The sequence below is a fragment of the Macaca mulatta genome, chromosome X (genome assembly GCF_049350105.2).
Source record: "Macaca mulatta isolate MMU2019108-1 chromosome X, T2T-MMU8v2.0, whole genome shotgun sequence".
Taxonomy (NCBI): Eukaryota; Metazoa; Chordata; class Mammalia; order Primates; family Cercopithecidae; genus Macaca; species Macaca mulatta.
The window spans coordinates 25020442-25026228 of record NC_133426.1 but is presented as its reverse complement, the minus strand read 5'-3'; the positions used below and the strand labels follow the sequence as shown (position 1 = coordinate 25026228).

The window sequence follows — 5787 nt, the reverse complement described above, 5'->3', positions numbered from 1 at the left end:
GAGAAGGGGAATCTTTGGATCAAAATATATAGAGAAGACATTTTTTTTAACCAGACAAAACTAAACTATAGGGTTTACGGGTACACAGTTGGGTGATAAAATTACAAAGAAACGGAAGAAAGTGATTGCTGCAAAAGTCCAATAGGGAGAAGGGAGGTGGTTGAAGTTGGAATGCGACACTTGGTTAGCCTTGGGGCTTCCTAGGTGACATGAGATTCTATTTCTTAACTTCTTGACTTGGGTGGTGTTTAAAAGGGTGTTGACCTTATAATAATTCATTAAGTTTTATATTCATTTTATCCTGTTCTCTGTTTCTTTTCCCAGTAGAAAAAACACATAAATAAGTGAAAACTATAATAAATAAACAGAATAATCTGCCTTCCCTTCTACTTCAGTTGAGCTGAAGTTCTGTGGGAACTGTCCTTGAGAGGAGAACTTTGAATTTATTGAGTTCAGGTCGATGTTTATGTTCCCTCAGCCCAGAGGTGTAAATCCTCATCAATGCTTCAGAAATGACTTTGGAAATCATAGCAGGACTTACTACAACTCTCCACAAGCCATATGTGTGATGTCCATATCTTGGAGTTGAAGGAACAACTCACATCAAATCAGCAAATACCTACCAGAAAGCCTGTTGTGATCCAGGCGGCCTGCCAGGCACTGTGAGGGAAGCAAAATGCAAAGCAGTGAAGTCTTGGCAGATGTGAGCAAGGCTCATGAGAACTGTATGGGCTGAGTAGAGATTTGTGGGACGATGACTTTAAGAAGGATTTGCAGGCCCAATAGAGAGACACTCCACAGGTGTACCTCCTTTCTTGCAAAAGATACGCTCCTGAAGAGTTCTGTGGTGATTAAATTTTTATAAATTTGATTATATTTTCTCATTGACTTACATTATAATCAGAGAGTGGCTTTATCTACATTTTGGATTAATCTTCAACTGGCGATGGCTCCCAACAGTTTAAGTTTCCCTGCTTCTCTGTCAAGTAGTTAATAGTTTATAAACAAACATTTAAAGGCACTATTTAAAGGAACCCTTGAGTGAATCCTTTTGAACAACAAAGGATTCTTTGGTAAGATTAATAAATAATCATTAGATTGGAGGCTCATCAAGCTTTCTTAAAGTACAGCATATCTATACGCAAGACTCCAGTGTCCTTTGATAGGATTTCATTGCAATTATCTTTTTACCTAAGAGTCAGAATCTGTTTTATGTGTGTTTTAGGACAACATCTTGCATTACTGGTCTTCCCACTTTTTCCAATAGCATTTGGAAGAACATTTTGTCCAGAGACTCGTGAGAAACATTACTAAATGTAGCTCATATTACTGAGTTGCGTGACGCAATAGGACCTTGGCTTTCAGGCTGCAGTTTAAAATTACACAGTAAAAACAAAATGCTTCTAAGTCCAGGAGAGAGGTAATTTGAAATGGCTGGCCCACTGGTTGGATTCTCTGGGACAAAAGGCGCTCAAGCTACTCCCCTCAGAACTGCCTCTTGAAAAGTGGGCTGCCTGGAAATCTCAAGTAAGGTCACTGGAAAGCTGGAATGAGAATGGAGCTCACTGACGCCACCTTTGCCAACCACATCACCACATCTCTACCCTACTCCTCCACACTGCCCTGCCTATCTGCCCACTATGACTCCTCCTCACCTCCGTTTTCCCCATCACCATTCGACTCTTAGCCCTTCTGATAACTTTTCTTGAACAAACCAAAGAAAGATGTTTTCCTCAGTACCAACAGCATTTCACCTTGGTCAAGTCACACTTGGGTCTACTACATGGCAGGAGATTCCCAAGCTGCTAGAGAATGGCAAAATCCTAGGGCTGCTAATGCTCTTCCAGTTGGTATAAGTAAGGTTGCTCTCATACTTCCCCTTGACTGGAATTTGTGGACTGGTTTTTAACGTAATAGCTCACCCTTGCTAGTTACACACACCCAAAGAAATGTGACTTATGATGAGTTTCAGTAGGGCTAGCTTTGTTATTTCTAATTAAAGACCCCATTTATTTTGGAGTAAATGGGTAAGGGTTAGTTCACTTTTTTTGTCTTTGGTGACAAGAAGATAACTTATAATTGGTTTATTTAAAAAACATACTGGAAATAAAAAATGGAATACAGCATAGAAGAATACATCAAGAGTCAGTTTTATTGTAGAGGGAAAAACAACACTCTTTCCAAATCCATTACTGTCCATTGTTTCTAGGACTGCTTCCTGAGGATAGACACTGCCTTCCTTGCTGTGTTCAAGAAGCTTTATCCATAAGGCATTTATCTGAGTGTAGTTATGGAGCACCTACAGAATTCTACAGCTATTGTCAAGCATTTCACTATAGCCTTTGCAGTAGGCAAAATTCTAAGATGACTCCCAATGGCCTATACCCTATTATAATCCCTTCTCCCTGAGCATAGGCAGAACCTGTAACTTGCATCTAACCAATAGCATATGGCAAAGATGGAGGGATTTTGCAGATGTAATTAAATTGCCTAATCAGTTGACTTCATTAATCAAAAAAGATCACACTGAATAAGCCTAACCTAATCAGGCGATGTGTTTAAAAGAGAGTCTAAGAGGTCAGAGACTTGAAGCAGCAGAGACTCTCTGTCTCCATTGCTGACTTTGAAATGCAAGCTTCTATTAATTCTACAGCCTCAAGGAAGTGAATTCTGCCAACAACCACGTGAGCTTGGAAGTGAATCCTTCCCTAAGGGAGTCTCCAGATGAGAACTCAACCTAGCCAACACCTTGATTTCAGGCTTGTAACACCCAGAGCAGAGAACTCAGCTAAACTGTGACAGACTCCTGACCTACAGAAACTGTAAGATAATAAATGGCTTTTGTTTTAACCCTCTACATTTGTGGTAATTTGTTATGCAGCAATAGAAAACTAATACAGCCATGAAGAATCGACAATGAAATAAAAGCCTCTGCTAAATGGATCCCTAACCCATAAGAATCGGTGAGTAGATAAACAAAGAAAACGAGCATCACAAACCAGAACATGTGCTTCAACTCTCACCCATCCCCCATCTACCTTTCCATATCCAAGAGCAAAGGATCTAGAAAAATGGAGACAATGTCTACTTCAGAAAGGTTTTCCCTGCCCCAGCATTGTTGGTTTACTACAGATCATTATTCTACATCCATTTTTTTCTTGCAAAGAGTCCACATGTACAGCCCTTAAGTGAAAAGAGATAAAAGAACCAAATATGCTTCCAGAGAAATAAGAAAATCCTAACCTCAGTAGGTAACTATAAGTGCCTATGAAATGCATGCAAATATTAAAATCAACCCCCAAGGGCAAAAATAGAACCAAGAATAGCATTGCAGGCAGCAAAGCAACTATTGCCAATGGTGTCCATGGCTGAAAAGAAAAGGCTTAAATGGAAAAAGGAAGACTGTCCGTTGCATATATTAGATGCCCAGGATTTGTCTGAAATCCGTTTGAATGGATGAATGAATGAGAATTAAAAGGGATTAACATTGCAAAAGAGCAAAAAATTAGAGAAAAATGCAGCAGTGACCAAAAGCCAGGACAAGGTCAGAAAAATTCTTAATGCAAGAAACCATCAGAGTTGACGTAACCATAGAGCAGTGGTTCTCAAAGTGTGGTCCCAGGAACAGCAGCATCAGTGTCACCTGGGAGCTTGTTAGAGATGTAAATTATCTGGCCTCACCCTAGACCTACTGAATAAGAAACTTTGATCATGTGGCCCAGCAACTTAAGAAATCCAGGGGATTCTGACACATGCTCAAATGTAAGAACCACTGACCAAGAAAAATGAAGAAATCTTGTGGAAATGGTTTGAAAGAAAAGCCCAAGGGTCTTAACCCCGGCTGCACATCAAAATCAGCTGAGGAACTTTAAAATTACTAATACCCAAGCTGGTCTATCACCAGAGATTCAGATTTAACTACTGTGAGATAGGAACCAGGCATCTAAATTATTTACCAGTTCTCCAGGCGATTCAAATGCGCAGCCAGGACTGGGAAGCTTTAATGTAAAAGGTGAAGCAGTGTGGGAGGACCACATTCAAGACTGCTACATAAATGACCTCTAAAAGAAGGTTGGACTCTTCAGATATGGTGTTCTACTGCCTTCAAAGTATTCACACATATATTCTCAGCTGTCAACACTTCTATGCTTTTGCACAGGGCATGGAAATTGCTTTTATTCAGCAGCACAGAAAAAATAACCCTTTTCACGGTCCCTGCTCACCTTCTGTGATGGTTTTGTACAAGCCACACTTTCCCTTCCTGCCTTCAGTATATGGGGTGCCCCTAGGAAACAGGAAGAGAAGCTGCACTTTCTTCTATTCACGGTAGCAGCAGTCACCACAGGGTCACTGCCTTACTTGACCCACGGACCTCCCTCAGGCCCCAGTATACACAGGCAGATGTCCCAAGAGGTCTAGATATCCCTCCAACAACTCTAAGCCACATAGTCCCTCAGCTACTCTGAGACCATCTTCTCCTGAACCTGGAAGGTGAATGAGGATCTCCAGCTGAGAGGGACAATAAAAGAGGCTTTCAGGTAGAGAAACCCGGGACTGGGATCATGGCAGCCAAGACTTGGAATGTGGCCAGAGCAGAGGCCCCGCAGCCCCAGAAGCACTACTACAGGTAACGTGCTGGCTCCAACCCCATGGCAGACCACACACTGCGCTATCCTGTGAAGCCAGAGGAGATGGACTTGTCTGAGCTATACCCAGAGTTCTTCGCTCCACTCACTCAAAATCAGAGCCACGATGACCCAAAGGGTAAGAGAGAAAAGAGAGCTCAGGCCCAAGCAGAGTTTGCAGACACAGGCTGTGGCTATGGTGGCCTGTTAGTGGAACTATCACCGCTGTTCCCAGACACACTGATTCTGGGTCTGGAGATCTGGGTGAAGGTCTCAGACTATGTACAAGACTGGATTCAGGCCCTACGTGCAGCTCCTGGAGGTGGCTTCCAGAACATTGCCTATCTCTGTAGCAATGCCATGAAGCACCTTCCTAACTTCTACAAGGGCCAGCTGACAAAGATGTTCTTCCTCTTCCCCAACCCACATTTCAAGCAGACAAAGCACAAGTGGCAAATTATCAGTCCCACCCTGCTAACAAAATGTGCCTATGTGCTGAGAGTTGGGGGACTGGTATATACCATAACCTATGTGCTGGAGCTACACGACTGGATGTGCACTCATTTTGAAGAGCATCTGCTGTTTGAGCATGTACCTCTGAGGACCTGAGTTAAGACCCCATTGTGGGACATCTAGGTACCTCAACTGAAGAGGGGAAGAATTCTACGTAATGGAGGGAAGAATTTCCCAGCCATCTTTCGAAGAATACAAGATCCCATCCTACTGCCTGGTCACTGACTGCTTACTCTACCTTAGCTGGACCTCATCTTCCAGGGACTAGAGAAAAGAGCAGGAGCCCTGGGTCTTCCCAGTTGAGACTGCTGGAGCTCTTAAAGAAGGTGGGGAGCTACCCAGGGCAGAACCCACTGGTGTTCATGACTACCCCTGGCTCCTCTCACCTTGTCCCTCCACTCCCACCAGAAAACAAAGCAGCTGACTGAGGTGGTCAAAGGACTTTGGACCATAGGGGATCTTTGGAAGGCTGTGGGGTCTTGCTCTCCCTTAGCACTCCCTTCTCCTTGGGAGATCTCTCCTCAGCTGGAATGAGGAATGTAGTCCATCTAGGTGAAATGCTTGCTAGGCTTAAAAGGAAAAAAAAAAGGCTTTCAATTGCTTGGGAGCACATGACCCTCCCCCTCCCAGGGCTCAGCAATAGGGTCAT

The 5787-nt window shown here is 43.0% G+C and overlaps 1 pseudogene; it reads left to right on the top strand.

Annotated features, from left to right (window-relative positions):
* Positions 1 to 4550: 4550 nt before the first annotated feature.
* LOC700265 (tRNA (guanine-N(7)-)-methyltransferase pseudogene) lies at positions 4551 to 5363 on the top strand (annotated as a pseudogene).
* Positions 5364 to 5787: the final 424 nt, after the last annotated feature.